This window comes from Hipposideros armiger, unplaced genomic scaffold (assembly GCF_001890085.2).
Source record: "Hipposideros armiger isolate ML-2016 unplaced genomic scaffold, ASM189008v1 scaffold_131, whole genome shotgun sequence".
Taxonomy (NCBI): Eukaryota; Metazoa; Chordata; class Mammalia; order Chiroptera; family Hipposideridae; genus Hipposideros; species Hipposideros armiger.
The window spans coordinates 856,167-873,809 of record NW_017731481.1 but is presented as its reverse complement, the minus strand read 5'-3'; the positions used below and the strand labels follow the sequence as shown (position 1 = coordinate 873,809).

Here is a 17,643-nt window from a genome sequence, read left to right as displayed (position 1 = left end):
CCCCACCCCTACCACTTTTTCTACTCTACCCTCCGCCCTCCACTGGACTCCCAGTCCTGCCCCCAACATCGGGCCGGAGGAAAGCCTTACAGGTTGTCAATGAACATGAAATTATTCCCTTTGATGGCTTAGATAATAGTAGGAGCCAAAGCAATGAGTGAGGTCGGTTGAAACCAATGCAGTCCTGCCCGGGACCGGAGAGCCAATCGCAAAAGCAGAGGGCGGGGCGTCGGCGCCAGCAGATAATTGCTAAGTGCATCGCTAGCACAGTTGGTCGGAGCTGCTGAAAGGTCTGGTCGCAGAGACAGGAACGCGTAATCCTCAGCGTGCTCCATCCCGACAGCATCCTTCCACGGCTCGGCAGGGCAGCGAGCCTCTGGGCACCGGCCCCTCTGCTCCGCGGAAAAGGTACTCCTGCCTGCGTCCCGGGGATGCTGGGTCCTGCGCTTCCATGCTCAGCGGCTTGCAGTTGAGCATATGTAGAGGGGTTGCAGAAAGAAAAGTTTAGGGGAGAGAATGTGGCAAAGGTGGGAAATCACCGTCTTTTGTTGGGAGGAAAACAAGCTGACAATTTGGAAAACTTCTGCGCTGTCTAGAACTGGGTTTGTTTACTACTCTCTCAATTAGCTGCGCTCATGTCTGTGAAAATAGGTCTGGTCTTGGGCTAGGGTGCCTGCAGGGTTGGGGTGTGTAGATTCAGGTTTGTTGGGTGAAGGGAGTTGGACCCCTGCATGTGCTGTTTCCTGGCGAACCCATCGCTGGGAGGCTGATTCTGAGAAACGTGATTGGTTGGTTGGGTTTTTCCGCCATAGGGTCTGCTCCCTTTGCATTACCTTGACCTGCCTTCCTCCAACTGTTGTTACCTTCAACTTGAGTCCTTCTCAAACTTTTGTCTCCTTCCTCCCTCCTACCCCTTGCCCACTCTGTCTCAGTTCGTTTTATTTGGTGGAAGGAGGAATTTCCTGGGGTGGGGGAGTCCTGTTTGACCTAATGGGCATCTGCGGGTCACACAACTTGGTGAGAAACCAACAAAACAGATCTCAGAGGAAAATAAATCACTTAATTGATTAGCTCCCGAAAACTCTGGAAGACTTTCCAGGCTTGGTGTGTACTGAAATAAAGGGGACAGAGCTAAATTTTATGCCTTGTGAAGGTTACACCCTTATCAGTGAAGGGCTGTTCTGTGCCAAGCATGCCAGCTGCTCTGGGAGGTGGAGGCTGGTGGGAGGGGCAGACTGCTGGAGGCTGGCTCTGTTTAGGTGTGCAGGTATGGTATGTTTGTGGCCCAGAAGTTGCTGGAGCCACCAACCGCACTGCTTCTGATGACTTCTCTTCAGGTAAAAAAGCTCACAGTTGCAGGCAGCTGGTTCAGCCTTGTAGCACCCTAATCCGCTCTAAATTGTGGGACCACGAGGGCCTCCCTTGCTCTGAGACCCACTTTTAGACGTGAGTAAACTCCTTTCCCCAAGCTTCCGAGCTTCTGTCAATGAGAGGTGGTAGGTAGATGGGCCTTGTAGGAGGCAGGGTCCCAACTGGGACAAGGTGATGTGCTTGGCCTTGAATGAACTTCCTGCTTTCGGGAAGGCAGGCAGTTCCTATCTGAGTGCCCCACAGCACTGACCTGCTGGATACTCTGAAGCTGCCAATCTGGGGTTGATGTTACGCATCCCTCAGGCTTTGGGGGAATTCAGGTGAATTTCCTGACTGAGCTCTAGCCTCCACCTGAAACTGAAGAGTTTGATTCCCATCCTGGCAGGAGGTGAACTTTCTGGGAGGGACCCTCCAGCAACACCTTTTCCCTATTACACCCTTCCCGCTGGGGTGCAGGTGACAGCCTCCCTTCTCTAGCTCCACACATCGCTTTCACTGTTTAATTTGTATTTTCTTTAACCTCCACAACAAGTTCTCTTCCTTTTCCTTTAGGCAGCTATTTTGAGTGGGAGTTGTTATTGATGAAGCTCTACTCATAATGATTAAAAAAAGCCCCCAGCTGCCTGACTTTCTTTTGGTCAGGATATAGTCAGCTTTCTCGTCTGCACATGTTGTCTGACAGTAAACAAAACAAACTTGCAACCCCACAAATTAGAATGCCTTTGTGTTCGTGAGCCTGGAGTGGACTCTGGACCTTTATCAGCTGCTGGTTATAATTGGCCCCAAAATCTCATCCTCTGTGGTCTGTCTAGGGCACAGGACCCCCAGAGAGCCCAGGAGAGGCGGCACCCAGCAGGTGGGGAATTTGAAAGGGGGCACCTTGGTTTTCATGAAGACAGTAATGAAACTAGGAAGTACTTTAGAGTTTGAGGGGGTCTCTAGAACCAGGGACAGGTAACAAAATTGGGGTCCCTTTAATTGATGCTGATCTGCTGGGTTTCTATCATGTTAGAGGACTTTAAATTAAAAGTAAGGCTTTTAAAGCAGCTCCTGAATGGTGACTCATGCAGAGAGGAAAAAGGCACGGTGGGGGCAGGGAGCAGAGGGGGGTTGGAAGTACAAGTGGGACACACCAGAGCATTTGCTTTGCTCCCTCTCCCTCCCCCTCATTTCTCTTTCTTTTAGTTCCCCATTTGGAACAGAGATCATTAAAATAACAACTGTAGACTAAAAAAAGCATCATAGGAGCTGAAGAATAATTGACGGAACCACAAAATACCATCATTGCAACTTCACCTTGGATGGGGCATGACACTGAGATCCAGCCCCTCTGCCATGATCCAGTTTGGAGAATTTAGTTGCTGGTGTTAGACTGATGAGTTCCTGATGAAACCAGGCACCTGCTTGTGTATGGAAAGCCCGACTGGCACTCAGGAAGTTAAATCTGTTAGTCGTTATTTCATCAAACATGGTAGCTTTAGCCCAGACCCAGGATAGGCGCCACCCATAGATCTAGCATTTTCCCCTGTCCCCAATTGGCCGACGAGGATTTCTAGGTTGCCTCTTTCTGCTCCCACAAGCCCCAGGTGATTTACCTGGCAAGTGCAAGTCCCTTACTTTTCTGTTTCTCCATCTCATCTCCTTCCTGTCATCCCCTCTCATCATAAACACATCAGTAAATAATCATTTCTTTGCCAACCGGCTTTGATCTTGTCATTTTGTGGCGATTTTGCTGTTAAAGAAAACTGTCCCCTGAAATAGGATTGAAAACACATTAGAATTTTTATTAGGAAAGAGCCTTTTAGTCTTCTATTTTAAAATTTAATTTCGTGGTTTTGGGGAAATCAAATAAGCATGTTTACTGTGTTAGATGTTTTTGTAAATGCTGTTGAAATGTCTTCTTTATCTTCGGTGGATGTGTGAACTCCCTGGTTATCCTGGGGGAGGGTGTGTGTGTCCAGAGGTTTGAAATAGGCTGGAGCACCCTTTGAAAGGTGAAGAGGTTGTAGCATGGTGCTTCTGTTTATTCAAGATAGGGTGAAGCCTGTTTTGAAATCTAGGCTCTGAAATGTATTTGCCACACTCTGTTATTTCCCCCCTTTATTCTTCACTTAGGAAAATTTCATAGCCAAAATTATTAGTAAATTGTGCAACAGGCTCAGTTTTCCTTGTGCTCACACGCCCCTTTCTTCTTCCCCACTTGGGAGCTATTTCATATTGAAGCATGCACCTGAACGGCCATACTCCATCTCATCTATATCTCCCTTTCTTCCTCCCCTTCTGGTTCTTCCTTCCTATCACGTAAGGGTACCCTGGAGGTTGGGATTTAATTTTAGACACCCTGCTCACCTCACATCTGAAACAGTTAACCAGGGGGAGTCAGGAATTCTGGGATGCACATGGGGTTGGCCCTGTGGCAGCAATGAGGTAATCCTTTTACCGTGTTCAGTTCTACGCAGACCTTGTAAGAACACTTGGGGTGGTGCAGCTCCCCTGTGTGAGGCAGTCAGGGCAGATGGTCCTGGGCACAGACCTGTCAGATTCAAGGGATCCCCACAAAGCACAGCCCTCACTGCTCCACTGCCGTGAGGCCCACCCGCCCTCAGCCCCCCCACGCAGGACTGACTTTGAAAATGTTAGCAAGCAGTAACATTTGTCTGCCATTCTAGTTTCTTTGTCCTTTGTTCTCTTCTCACCCCTAAATCTCTCTATCAAGATTTGGAAAGGATCACATCTACTTATTCCTCCTAAGGTGTGAACAGTCAACAGTGCTGCCACGGACAGAGAGGTAGTTGGGTTCTTAATGGAAATCCAAGCCATTCGTAGTGGAGTTTCAGACACCAGCTAGTGGGACTAGAAAGACAGAGGTTGGATAGAGAGCCTCTGTGGCCCTTTGCTTCTTAGTCAAGACTGGTTCTGCTCTTTCCCACGGAAGGACACACTGCAGCCACTCAGCATGGTGGTGGCGATGTTTGGGGTCCAGCCCCTGGAGCTTGAGTCCTCAGATTTGACCTTGAGCGCTGCTGTACTTCCTTGCTCTTTCTTTCGTTTCCCTCATATGTAAAGCCAGGGGCTTGGACTGGTTGGTCCTTTTCTGCTCTGTCTGACTTTCTCCCTGGATTTTGTCACCCGAGTCCTGGATCCAGCTGGGGATGTTACAGCTCCAGAAGGACTTGGCGCTTGCCGAGCCTCGTCCAGGGTTGGCCGTGGTGCTCAGTGATGCTTTCAGGGCTAGCATCCGTGAGGGCAGGTTGGAAGGAACGGTGGATGCTCTACCAGGAGAAAAACAGGCTGAGGGGTGATGTAATAACTGATTTTGGTTTAGGAGGGGATGTTATATGGAGGATGGCGACCAGCTGTTCTCCATCTCCAGTAAGGATTGAACGAGAGAAAATAGACAGAAATTGCAGCAGATGGACTTAGATTAGGTATGAGGAAGAATTTTCCATCAGCAAGAGTTGTTAAAAAGGGAAGGTTGTGGAGAGCCTCTGTGATGATGTTTAGGGAACGGATGAGCAGGAGATTCAGCTGGGAGAGGAGGCAGAGGGCTGTGAGGAGGCGAGCGGCAGGGGCTGCTTCGTCTAGGGATCCCGCCCTCTCCTGACCAGGGTGCTGTTTTATTTCTCTGAAACCTCACCTTGCTCTGGGGCTATCCAAGTGGCTGAGAATCAAAATCCCCGGGATGAGTGGAAAAAGAGTGCAGCCACCCTGTGCCACCCTCCAGGGTGCCACTTTGACTGGCAGATCCTGCCCATCGCTGGAGGATCTCTCATGAAGTCTAATCTTTCATTTCCAGACGTGGCAAATGAGGCCCAGAGGGGTGACAGTCCTTGGCGTCATCACACAGTGTTCCAATGGCAGAGCCGGGACCAGAATCAAGGTCCTCCATCTCCCAAGTCAGTGTTATTTGCTTTGTAGCTCATTTTCTCTCTTGTTTCCAAATTGGATAGACCATTTGCTTTTTCTGTGCTCCTAATTCCTCTCTAACCAAATGGCAGAGGCAGGGACACCTGCAGTTAAGCAGTATTTATCGAGTGCACATTACTAACACCGTGCGCTCAACTCCAGCTTCCCTGATTTATCCAGTGAACTCGAGAGTCCCCAGTCCGCGGTTGGGGAGAGGCTGGGCAAGGCCAGGGGAGGAGGGATGCTTGCCAGAAACTGGAGCGGAAAGAAGGGGATGGGGTACAGCTGGGAGGACCAAGAAGCGAGATACGAATAAAATAAAAGATGATTTAATCTGAATCTTACAGAGGTAAGAGACTTTAGAGAGCTAGTCTCGACTTCTCATGGGATAAATGAAACAAGAGGGGTCCACAGCATGCACAGGCCCTGGATTGGACACCTCAGCAGTCACCTTTAAAAAACAAAACCAAGTTCTCATTTTCATTTAGATTCTCACGTCTGAGAAAAGCTTCCACAATGTGAGGCTGAAATTCTATATTCCTTTCATCCAGACTCGCTTCATTTCTGGGTGGACACATCTTCTGGGTGTGCTTGGAGCCCCATGGATAGAGTATTAGGGGGGCCTAGGGAAGGTGCACACTACAGAACAGGGGTGGGCTAGCTCAGGGCCAGGAGCTGTTCCTGGTAGGTTTTGGGCAGGAGTGGAGGGTGTTGCTGTCTACCGGTGGCCTTGGGATGAAAGCAGGCCCTCCCGCTGGAGAATGGGGCACAGGTGGTGGTTTGAACCACATAGAAAGCAAAATGAGTGGGTGAAATGAGCCCCGCACAATAAATGTATAATTAGTAAACGCATGGGTATAGGCACTTAAAAAAAGAAAGAAAACACAGAGGTTTTTGTTGGGCTAGCTATGGGTCAGCAGTGAGTGCCCAGGGGGAGGGCATGACCCTCCCACACCCATAGCCTGCTGGCATGTCTCTGTGCTAACAAAGGCATCCTGAGCTGGTATGCCCAGCACTGAGGCAGGCACAAGAGGACTTACCACACAAGATAGCTGTGGTCCTTCTCCAGCAGGAAGTTGTGTGGAAAGACCACTAGCCCCAGCCAAGTGTTATGTCTATCCACAGAACAGCCCAGCCAAAAGAGGAGAGGAAACAGTGGGCGCCCAGGCTGGGCTGCCCAGTAGGTGAGATAGACTTGTAGGATGGAGAGAGCTCAGGAAGATTAAGAAGAGAGAGGAGAAATGGGATAGCATGAGAAAGAACAGGAAACCAACAGACTGTGGAGCCTGTCTGTGGAAGTCGAAGGAGCTCATGACCAACAGAGAGAACCTCCAGAAATATGAGTCCGTCAGATGGGCAGGCCAGCCCAGGGTACTCCCACTGTATCCTTTCCATTCAGAATGACGCTCAACTGACTTCACATTTCTGCCTTCAATTTTGGTGTATGGACTACACTAGAATACAATAAGGTGCAAGCATGATAGTAGTATGTCCTGGCTGCAGGGTGTACATGGTTACCCTCAGCTGGCACGGTCAGAGGAGGCCTCCTGGAGAGAGGAACACCTGATCTAGTCTTTCTCACCAGGTACATGTGGAGGGGTGAGAAATAGAGCAGCCACATTTGCAAGACTCAAGTATGAAACAGTACAGCGTGTCAAAGCACTGTAAGTAATACTTGGGTGTTGCTGTCTGAGCACATGAGGTGTATTTTGGAGGGTGGGGGAAAGGGGGCAAATGGATGTTCCCAGGTAGGGAGGGACCAGCTGGCCAAACTGAGGAGCAGAGGGTGTTAGGCAGGAAAAGACACAGTCATACTTGCATTTCGGAAGATGAGTAGTGAAACAGAGCAGGGGTGAATTTGGAAGGGGGGCAAGTCTGGGATAGAGAAGCTGCGTTCTGAAGTTATTTGCTGCTGTCCAGGTAAGAAGTGATGAGGGCCTAAAGGAAGACAGTGACAATAGAAGAAGAGGAGGGGACAGCATCAAAGGGTGATACTTTGACTTCATAAGTTACACTAGATCAGGTAAAAATGAAGAGAAATTATTCATCCCCCAGAGGAGAAGCTGACAGGTGAGGAAAGGTCGCACGGTTAGATGAAAGAGGGAGCCCTGCACCTGCCTCTCCCCACCCCCAAGACAGAATGAGGGCAAATGAGTTTAAGCTACAGGAAAAGGATATGAATTAGACATTAGCATCAATGCTTTCATGGAGGGGATTGTTAAACACAGGGACAGGGTCATCAAAGGAGGTTGTAGACTGATTCTCTTGTTCATAAAATATTTTTAAAAATCAGCCTGTCCCCTGAAAGAAAAGTGGCCAAAGGACGTGACTAGATAGTTCAAACACAAAGAAAAGAAACAGAAATGTCCAGGAATATATGCAAAATTGTCTAACCTCACTAATAATTAAAATATGAACTTAAATAAACACGGTGTCATTATCCACCTACCAGATTAGCAAAAATGAAAATGATAATATCCAGTGTTGTTAAGAGTGCTGGAAAATGGACATTTTCACACTTAGCTGATGGGAAGATAATTTGCAAATATGGGAGACATGTCTCAAAAATATATCCTTTGAACCAGTAAGCAATTGCTCTTCTAGGAATTTATCCTAAGGAAATAACCACAGATGTGCAAAATAGCTCTAATCAAGGGTATTCCTTTCAGCATTATTCATAGTAACAAAACATTGTGTGGGGGGATTAATTAAATCTAATACGGCTCATCTATAAAATGGAAATCAAGGAAGCTATTAAAATTACATTGAATAATATATGAGAATGTGGGGAAATGCTAATAATATATATTAAGTAGATAAAGGTTTAAAAGTAAATACAGTATAATACAATTTTGTAAAAAATGATGTATACAGTCATGAAAAATAGAATGGAATATAATATATCCAAGTGATAACTGTGGTTATCTGTGGGTTTTAAGAAACACGTGATTTTTTATTTTGTTAAACTATCTCCCAAATTTCCTACTATGCATGTGTTATTTTACGCATCAGAAAAGCACGTGCTCTTTAAATCAGTTACCCGAACCGCCAACGTTCAAGCGGTGTCTGTACATGTAGCAATGTAGCACTGTGCTGCTCACTGTACAGCATAACGCGGCAGAATGTCCTCAATCCATTTGGTGAGACACGATCAATGCTCACAGGAAATGCAGCCCGAGCTACCGGCATCAGTGAGGGCTACATCTGCTTCAGAGGTCAAGGGTGGAGGATCTCTGTGCACGTAACGGTGACCGTGGGCTGTGGCATCCTTGTTCTTTCCTCCCCACCTCATCCCCCGCTCTGCACACATCCCCAGGCCCTGTCACCTACCTACAGTGGTCAGACCTATCTTCAGGTGGCATGTTTACATGCATCACATATCTCTGCTGATTTCACCAGTGGGGAAGTTGAGGCTCAGAGAGGCTCTGACTTGGCTCAGGCCACAAAGCTGGTGAGTGGAAGCGCGAGGTAACAAGGTGCTTTGGTGTTAGAGCCTGCTCCCTTTCCGGAGAGGGCTGTTTAGTAGGGCTCCCCATGCTGGCAGGTTCCCATCAGGGAGGTGTGGAGCCACTCTCTCCTCTTTCCCAGAAGCCATGCCTTTTGCTTAATCCACTTATTAAGACCAGACAAATGCATTGACAGCTATTACATTTAGAGGAGGGACTTGGGGTGCTGAAGGCTCTCCAGGGGTGACCTCCGGGTTCTGCTTCCTGACCGAGTGTCTCATTTATTGCCACTTTTCTGGAATGCATTTGTTTCCTGCTGTGGTTTCCTTTGTTGCATAAACTCCAGGCAGCCTGAGAGTCCTACTGTCTGTGGAAGTCACAGCTCATTGGCTCGAAGATGTGTGCCTGGGCCATGTGGGGGCTTTGGGGTGCCTTGCCTCAGCAGGGCAGGTGGCAGCTCTGATGAGCACATCCTTGGGGCTTTCATAGGCTTAATTGGGGAAAGTGGGTAGGCCTGCGGACTGTAGGGCAGATTGAGGAGTGGTGTGGGCCACATGGCTCTTTTGCCTCACTATTTATTGTAATAATAACGCACATTGTATGGTGTTTTGTAGTCACAAGACTCTGAGAAAGGCAAGGAAGGTGTTTTTCTCCTCATTTTGCGGAGACGGAAATTGGTACTTGGAAAGGCAAAGCCACCCTCCTCCGTTTGTACTGGCAGTCAGTAGAATAGCCAGCATGGGAAGAACCAGGTTTTCTGCCTGCAAATACTGCCCAACCTCATAATCAACACGGGCTCCTTGCTGGCCTGCATGTCCTGGGTGAAGGAGGGGTGGGACATAGCCTCCTGTCTGGCCTCCAGAAAGTACTTTCTGGCAGATAACTTCCAGTACAAGCGTGTATTCAGCTGAGTCTGGACGCGAGGCTTCATGTAGGTGCTGAGAACTTTGGATGTTAGCAAGGGTGTGAGTGGTCTCAGAAGGCTCATGGAGGTAGAGGGTCCTGAGTCCTGAGCACTGAAGACTGAGGGCCATTTGGATAGAAGGAAGGATATCCTTAGTGTGAGTGACAGCCTGGAGCCAAGAGCCGGCATGGGGTGTCAGAGGCAGCTGACAGGCCATTTGGCTCTGTCAGGGGTGGTGATGAGGAGAGGTGCCTTGGGTGTCTCATCATTCCAGGCTTTGCTCCCTTCTCGGAAGTCCCTTCTGTTTAATAAGCTAGGGACAATGTGATTGTGCAACGAGTTAGGGGAAGGAGGAGGAAACGGGTCGGAGATTCTTATAAGGATTCTCTCCCTCTTGCTGCTGCTCCTTGTGGATTTGTTCCTGCTGACAATGAAATTGCCCTGCAGGGCTCCAGGAAGAAAGATAGAACTGGGATGGCGCCTATTTTGCAAGCCCTCCCCTGCCTGCCTGGAACTTAGGGTTTCCAGAATGTGGGAAGAGGAAGGGGAAGTTATGAGACAAAAAGAAAAAAAAAATGGGAGCAGAATGGGGAGCAGGTGAGGAACTCCAGAGGAATGTTTGGAAATGAAGGAGCAACTAACAGCACGTTGAAAAAAACCTAAGCAGAACCTCTTTTTAAACGATAGGCTTTTAAGTATGCTAAGACACAAATAAAGGAAAAAGTCTGAGACTGCTCTTTCGTTTCAGATTTTTAAACATTTGGTCGTCACCCTCATTTTATAGAGAGGAAACTGAGACCGGGAGTGGTTGAGACTCTCCAGGTTGACACGGCTGGTGGGTGTCGGATTCCAAGCTTGGCTGGCTGGTTGCTCTGCTACCCTATCCACTCACCCCTTTTGGGTCCAAGGGGGTGTCGAGGGGAGAAGGGAATGAGGGTCCATTTGCACCCTGAGCAGTGCTTTCTCTATTTCTCCATCCTGCTCCCTCCTGATTTCCAGGTGTCTGCAGAGAGAGTCGAGGAGCAGCTGTCAGGCAGGCAGTTCCCTTGTCACTTGTCCCTTCCCTGGGACAGATCAGTGAGGGATACTGCTGGCTCCAGGGCTGTGACAGCTTGGAGCTGTGGCCTTCTCTTTGATTTCGCCATGACGGAAATGACGGGCTTCTTTTTCCCATCCTCCAGTTTTTGAAATTTTGAGCTTCTGAAATTTTATGTGTTCGTTTATTCATTGCTTGAAATATTGAGAATGAACAATCACAGTTCTGAGATTTTAGGACAGGAGTAGACAAAACTGACTCAGTCTCCATTCTCTCAGAGCTTATATTCTAGTGGTGGGGGGAGACAGATGTAGGAGGGCTGATACATGAAATGGAGAAAACTGAAGCAGAGCCAGGGGTGAGGGAGCTTGTGTGGGGAGGGTGTCCCCAGGAGGGGGCCTCAGTAATAAAGTAACGAGCAGAGACCCAGAGCAGTGGAGAGTGGTCCATATGGATGGGTGGGGGAAGAGTAGATCAGGCCAGCAGAGACCTTGAAGATGTCAGATGTAGCAATGAGGCCAGGGTGAGATTCCTCAAACCACTGGAAAGTTTTGAGCAAAGAATAACATAGTCTATGATTTCAACAGATCACTGGCTGCCGCCTGTATTGAGTGCACAGCGTAAGAGGGAGTTGCAGTGTACTGATAATACTTAAAGTATGGGACCAGGTTAGATCACCTAGAGAGTGTGCATAGATGGACATCAGGTACAAAGATTGAGTTATGGGAACTCCAATATTTATAGATCGAGAATAGAAGTTGGCAAGCTTTTTCTTAAAGAGCCAGATAGTAAATATTTTAGACTTTGTGGGCCATACAGTCTTTGCTGCAGCTACTCAACTTTGCTGTTGTGGAACAAAGCAGCCCTAGGCAACATATAAATGAACGGATGTGGCTATGTTCAATAAAACTTTATCAAAACAGGCAGTTGACCACAGGGCCATGTTTGCTGACTCTGGATCTAGGACATGGAGAAGAACCAGCAAAGGAGACTGAGAAGGAGCAGCCCATGAGATAAGACGCAAACCAAGAGAGAATGTTGCCTCAGAAACAGTGAAGTGTTTTTTGAGAAGGAGGGAGTGATCAGCTGGGTCAGATACTGCTGAAGTGTGAAGTCAGATGAGGACTGAGAACTGAACATGAGCAACACGGAGGCTGTCAGGGAACCGACAAGAGCACTTTGGATGGAGTGGGAGGTGAGAGCCTTGTTAGAGTGGGTTGAAAGAGAGCCACTGAAGATGGCTCATGTAAACAACTTTATGGAGGAGTGTGGTTGTAAAGGGGTGCAAAGAAACACAATAGTCATTGTAGAGGCATGTTGGGTCAAAGCAAGTATTTCTCTCTTAAAATGGAAAAGATAACAGGATATTTGTTTGCTGATGGAAATGATCCAGTCAAGAGAGCACAAAGCTGATGTAGAAGCAGAGGTGAGACTTGCTGGAGCAATGGTCTTGCGGTAGGGAGGGGACTGGGACCCAGTGAACAGGGGCAAGCATAGCTTTAGCTGGTAGACAGCCAAGGGATGGAAGGGCAGTTGGGTGGGTGGGTGTCGTGGGATGAGTGGGGATTGGGGTGAAGACTCTCTTCTATTGCTTCATTTTCTCAGTGACTAGGAAGTAAAATCAAGAGCTTTGAGAGAAGAGGGGGAGGACCTGGGCCCATGGGCTGTGGGGATAGATGCCCCCTGAGCACACAGGGAGAGGACCGGAGACAATGACAGAGGTCTGCATCTCTAAATCAAAATTAAAAGGTCACTGCCAATGCTATCACTTGAGCTTTTCACTGTAGAAGGGGCCCTGTAAATTCTGAAGAGTTATGGTGCAATCAATAAGGCCAAGATGAGGGTGTGGATTGAGAGTCTTCAACAAATAGTTTCACATTCCTATAGGCCTGGAGCTGCCTACCCAGTAGAGCAGGTGGCTCTTACAGGACTGTATTTTTTTAATTGAGATATAATTGACATATAACATTATATTAGTTTCAGTTGTACAGCATAATGATTTGACATATGTATATATTGTGAAATGATCAACACAATAAGCCTAGTTAATATCTATCACAGCACATAGTTACAATTTTTCTTTTTGTATGATTGTATTTTGAAGAAATGGAATTGCTTGCCTGACGTTACTAACAATCCTCCTTAAAAATCAGACAGTTGGGTGATAATAACCCATTGATGTGGGGCTAGGGGCACTTAGAGGCACTTACTGCACTTTTTCCCTCTCTTCCTAAAGCTTTTTTTTTTCCTTTTGGACTATTTATTTTTTACATCATCCTATGAGGAAGGAGGGAGGAGAGAACGAGGGGAAGATTGCTCTCTTTAATTTTTACCTTAAGGCATTATCCCGGGGAGAGAAGGATCCTACCCAAAGTCACACTATCTGGACATGAGGTAGAGCTCAGAAGGTGGGGCTGACCCGTTTGGTGTCTTCCTCTCAGACGTTCTAGAAGCAAAGGACAAGAAGTTGAGAAGACATCTTCCCGAGAGGGGTCCCATTCTCTGCAGTTTGGGAAGAGGAAAATGTGCCATAAACTATGAAGAGATAGAACACCTCCTTATTTCTAGTTAGATATCTGTAGGGAAAGAAAAAGAAAAATAGACCAGGGAACAAGTGGGATTATACGGAAGGAAAATGGCTTGGGGCTTTGGAAAGGAGAGCAATCTGAAATCACAAACCCATCAGAAAAGCAGGGCGGATGAACTTGACGTGACTGAGGCTGTGCTGTGTGGAGGACTGAAGGAGACTGAGGGTGGTGACTGCAGCTGGTGGGAAGTGGGGTGTTTGCTGAGGGAACTTCAGAAAACTTGCCATGGTTCCTGTCAAAACACTGTCAGTACAGCCCAGGAAAGGTGTGCTCTTGTACGGAGCTGGGTGTGCACAGGGCAGGTGACTGCCTCTGGGCCCATCAGTTTTTCTGAAAGGGAACTCTTCTTGGATGGAAAAAGGCCCAAAGTGCTGTGCTGATTTACGGAACGAGGTCGTTTGTGGAAAGGACAAGGGCAATCACAGGTTTGTGGTTCAGGGCTGATCAAGGAAAAAGGCTCACGTACCTTTTCTACAAATCTTATTCCTGGTTTTTGAGATAAAATACAGACTATGAGGGCACAGAGGTGTAGGAACCCAGAGCTTATCTAACCCAAGGCATCTCCGCAGACCTGGCTCAGAGAGTCTGTGTGGCTGCTCCACACCTCTCTTTCCGCAGCTCTAAAACACCTAATGACACACATCTCACAGGCCTGTTGTAGGGATTAAGTGGGGGCTTAGCTGGAAAGTATCCAGCATAGAGCCTGTAATACAGCAAGTGCTCAGGATCCATGGAAAGTAATACAAGGGGATAATGGGGAGTGGTTTCTCTCTTAAGGATGGTCCAGGATGGGCCAGGCTAGTGGGCTGGGGTGAGGAGGAGCCAGGCCAGGGATTCTGTGTGATTCTGCCATGGTGATCCCAGACTGGTTAGTAAAAAGGTTGGCATTCATGTTTCCTGGTTTCAGAGCTTAAGAGCTTCCTCCCCAAATATTGCTGGTCAAGGTACCAGAGAGGAACAATGTAGCAGTGCCAAATAGTGCAGTGCCTTCAAAAAATAAATCCTGGAGAGGAAAGTCTGAAAGCTGCAAGAACCACAATATTGAGAGAGATTTAAAGGAAACCAAAAATCTCTGCAGTGCTTAGAACAGCAGGAACATAGATTTCTCATACTAATCAAGTGATTTGTGGGAAAATCCTATCCATCTCCCTAACCTGAGCTGAATCAAGCAAATGATCGCTGCGAGTTGCAGAGTGAGCTCTGAGGCAGGCGCAAGGCTGGTTTATGATCCTGCAGAACTTTTCTGCGGCATGAATTCCTGGGCAAGCAGGTGACTTCGAAGGAAAGACACTCCCCCTTCCCCAACCGCCCTTTCAGCTGTCAGTGCAGGGCTCTTTGTTGGGTGGAGTGTTCTCTGACCTGCCAATGGCAGAGCTTCTGGGACGCTCATCCTTTGAGAAGATTTCTCCTGTGGAGGTGGGGGACAGGCACACATTTCCTTGGGCTTCTGAGGAGTGACTATGATGGACAGGTCCTGGCCTGGCTGTGCACTTAAATGTGACATTGTCATGGGAGCTGTCTGGTCTCGGGGTACTCTTATCTCTGTATGGAGAGAGTGCAATGGACTGCTTGCTCTGCCTCCTACAAGGAAAGGAATGGATCTAATGGAAGGGGCCCCTGTGAGAGCTGTGTTTTCAAGCTGGTCTGTATTACTGGGCCCCATAGGTTGATCCTAAGTACTGTTTCTTTGACCAGTCAAGATTTAATTAAATTCCAGGACATTCTGAGTAATCTTAGGAGGGCTTAGGTAGAGCCATTTAAACTCTTTTCAGTGTAGAGGGGCACACCATGTCACGCTTAACGTGTAGGGAGATGGGAGGTTGTTGGGGTTGGGCTGAAGCAAGGAGGACTTAGGGGGGTGAAGTGTAAATCTTGGTACAAGTGTGGAGTGTCAAAGCACCCCAAATGCTGAGGGCTGTTCTTCTATACAGAAAAATAAATTGACTACAGTTCAGAGAAAGAGAAATACAATGGCTAAAAGCACATGGAAAGATGTTCAACTCTATGAACAATCAGCGTAGTAGGATAATTAGGTAGATGGGACTTTGGAATCAGGCTTTAATCCTGACTCTGAAAGTTTGTTGTTAGATTGTGTACGAGTCACTTAATTGGGCCTCAGTTTCTCCCTGTGTAGGGTGAGGATGAGAGGGCATACCTAATGGGGATGCCCTGTTGGTGTGGAGGTGAGGTGAAGAATTTAGGTCAAGCAATTACTACCAATAATAATTCAATAATAAAAAATAAAAATGATGATTAAAACAGAAATGAGATGCCATTTTCCCAGCTATAAAATTATCGAAGGTTAAAAATTACATTGCCCAATGTCATGGAGCTATGAATGGTACAGTGTCCCATTAGTAGAACTGCAATTTGTGTGACTTTTCTGGGAAGCTGATTTGAGGTGTTTCTATACTGTTGGTTTGCTTCTAAGATTCTATCCTAAGAAAACAATCCGAAGTGTGGGGAAATATGTGTGTGCAAAATTTTTCACTGTGGCGCTGTTTACGTTTCTAAAAATGGGACTCAACTTTCCCCAATAGCAGGGAACTTAAGTTAGGAAAATTATGGTACATCCAGACAGTGGGGTAGTAGACAGCCATATAAAAAGATTTGAAGATTTTCATGACATAAAGCTGTATGTGAAGTATCTTCTAAACTGGCTAATGAAATACTTATATGTGCATAAACGTGAATAAAAGGCACCAAAATGCCAACAGAGATTCTCTCTGGGTGGTGAGATTATGGATACATTTTGATTCCTCTTTATATTTTTTTCTGCAGTTTCCAAGTATCCTACAGTTAGCCTTCTCAAAATTGTTATAATAAAAATTATAGAAAGAACGTGAGATCTTGTAGCCTGAGTGCATTAGGGTCTTGCCCTGTTCAGGAAGTATTTTTCTGTGCATCAGGTCTAGTGTTGGACTCCCTGGGAGCTTGCCAATGGCTTTGTTTGAATCCATCTCTTACCCCTCCCTTAACAATGTGGGAGAAACAAATGTTTGGGGATAGGAAGAAACATTTTGGAATGAAGACGCAGAAGTAAGTGTGTTGTGAATATGGACTCCCACCTGGGTTTTCTCCCTGTCCTGAAATCCGCAGACATGGTGACAACTCAGATGTTAGTCACTCACCACCAAAGCCACAGCCAGGCTGGAATCCCGTGCCTTCTTCGCTCCTCGCAGTTGTCATCAGGAGGCAGGGAAGAGGTATCGTAAAAGAAAAAAGCAGCCCCCTCCTACATAATGTCCTAGAACATTGGGGCTGGAGATGCCGAGGACGATGTAGGAAAACACTCGCAGAGACAGCAGGTCTGGGGGCAGGGGTGTCTCACAGGACACAGTAGTCCCCAAGACCTGGCCGCATTACAGAGGTGTCTCACCTACCACAACACACCATGCATGTTGAGGAATGAGGTATATCCTATAATAAGTGTACAAAAGGAGCTGGCTCTTTAACAGATATAATTCTTGATTTTTTTAACAAATACCTTTTGAGGACGTGTGCCATGCCAGGTCTTGGGGTAGGTGCTGGGCATTCCTTGGTGAATAAAGCAGAGGCCTTGGTCTTTGCAGAGTTTACTGTTTTTATGTATTTATTTTTTGTACGTTGGATAACTTAGTTCTGATATGTTTTCAAAACCTGAGTTTAAAAAAATATATTAGTTTTGTTTCAAGTAGGACACACTTGCTTTAAGTCTGCAAAATATTGTAGAAATAGTGATTTTTTTTTCTTTTAATGCAGATGTCCCCAGAGTTATATAAGGTTAAATGTTTTTCTTTAATTCATAGGACATCTCTGTGAGATGGGGCAAGGAGGGATGCTGCCTGCTTTCAAATAGGAATGAGGTGGGGGTGGGGGGGGACAGTTTTGGCTCTAACTTTGGCCCTGCTGAAAACGTCCCGGGGCAGCTGCTGACTTCGGTTCAGTGAGGCTGCCTCTCATGATTGACTGTTGGGGACCACTGGCCACTTGGAATCCCTTCGCTGAGGAGAGATGTCGTGTGTTCTTTTTATTTTGGAAACCATTCATTAATTTGCTTCAAACTTGTTTACATTTGAAAATACAATGGCTATTGTGCTGTTCTTTCATGACACTTGGTGCCAGAATTAGGTTCCCTAAGATTCTCTGAGGCACAGTGTTGTTTAGCAAATGTAAATCGTAACTGTTGCAAAGATGCAGCCTTCCACTGTGTTGTGTGTTGTGACTTGGGCTCTTCCTCTCCCTTGGAATGCGCCCAGATGTTTTTCTTCTTTTAAAGATCTGACATGGCCATGGCCGGCTCTATAAATAGTACCAAACATCAGCTATAATGCTGGTATAATGCTGATTTTTTCCCCTGCCACCCACTGAAAGTCTTGGGAGAAAATTCTCTCTCTCTCTCTCTCTCTCTCT

General features: G+C 46.9%; 1 protein-coding gene across 2 annotated transcripts in view; it reads left to right on the top strand.

The window, feature by feature from the left end:
* Nucleotides 1–288: 288 nt before the first annotated feature.
* ZMAT4 (zinc finger matrin-type 4) overlaps nucleotides 289–17,643 on the top strand; it is a 378,829-nt gene continuing 361,474 nt past the window's right edge. The window contains exons 1-2 of one of the 2 annotated variants that reach the window (XM_019649235.1): nucleotides 289–408; nucleotides 5,168–5,267. The gene's annotated coding sequence lies outside the window, so the exon portion shown is untranslated. The remainder of the gene's footprint in view (nucleotides 409–5,167; nucleotides 5,268–17,643) is intronic. The other variant, XM_019649234.1, reaches the window with a different exon arrangement.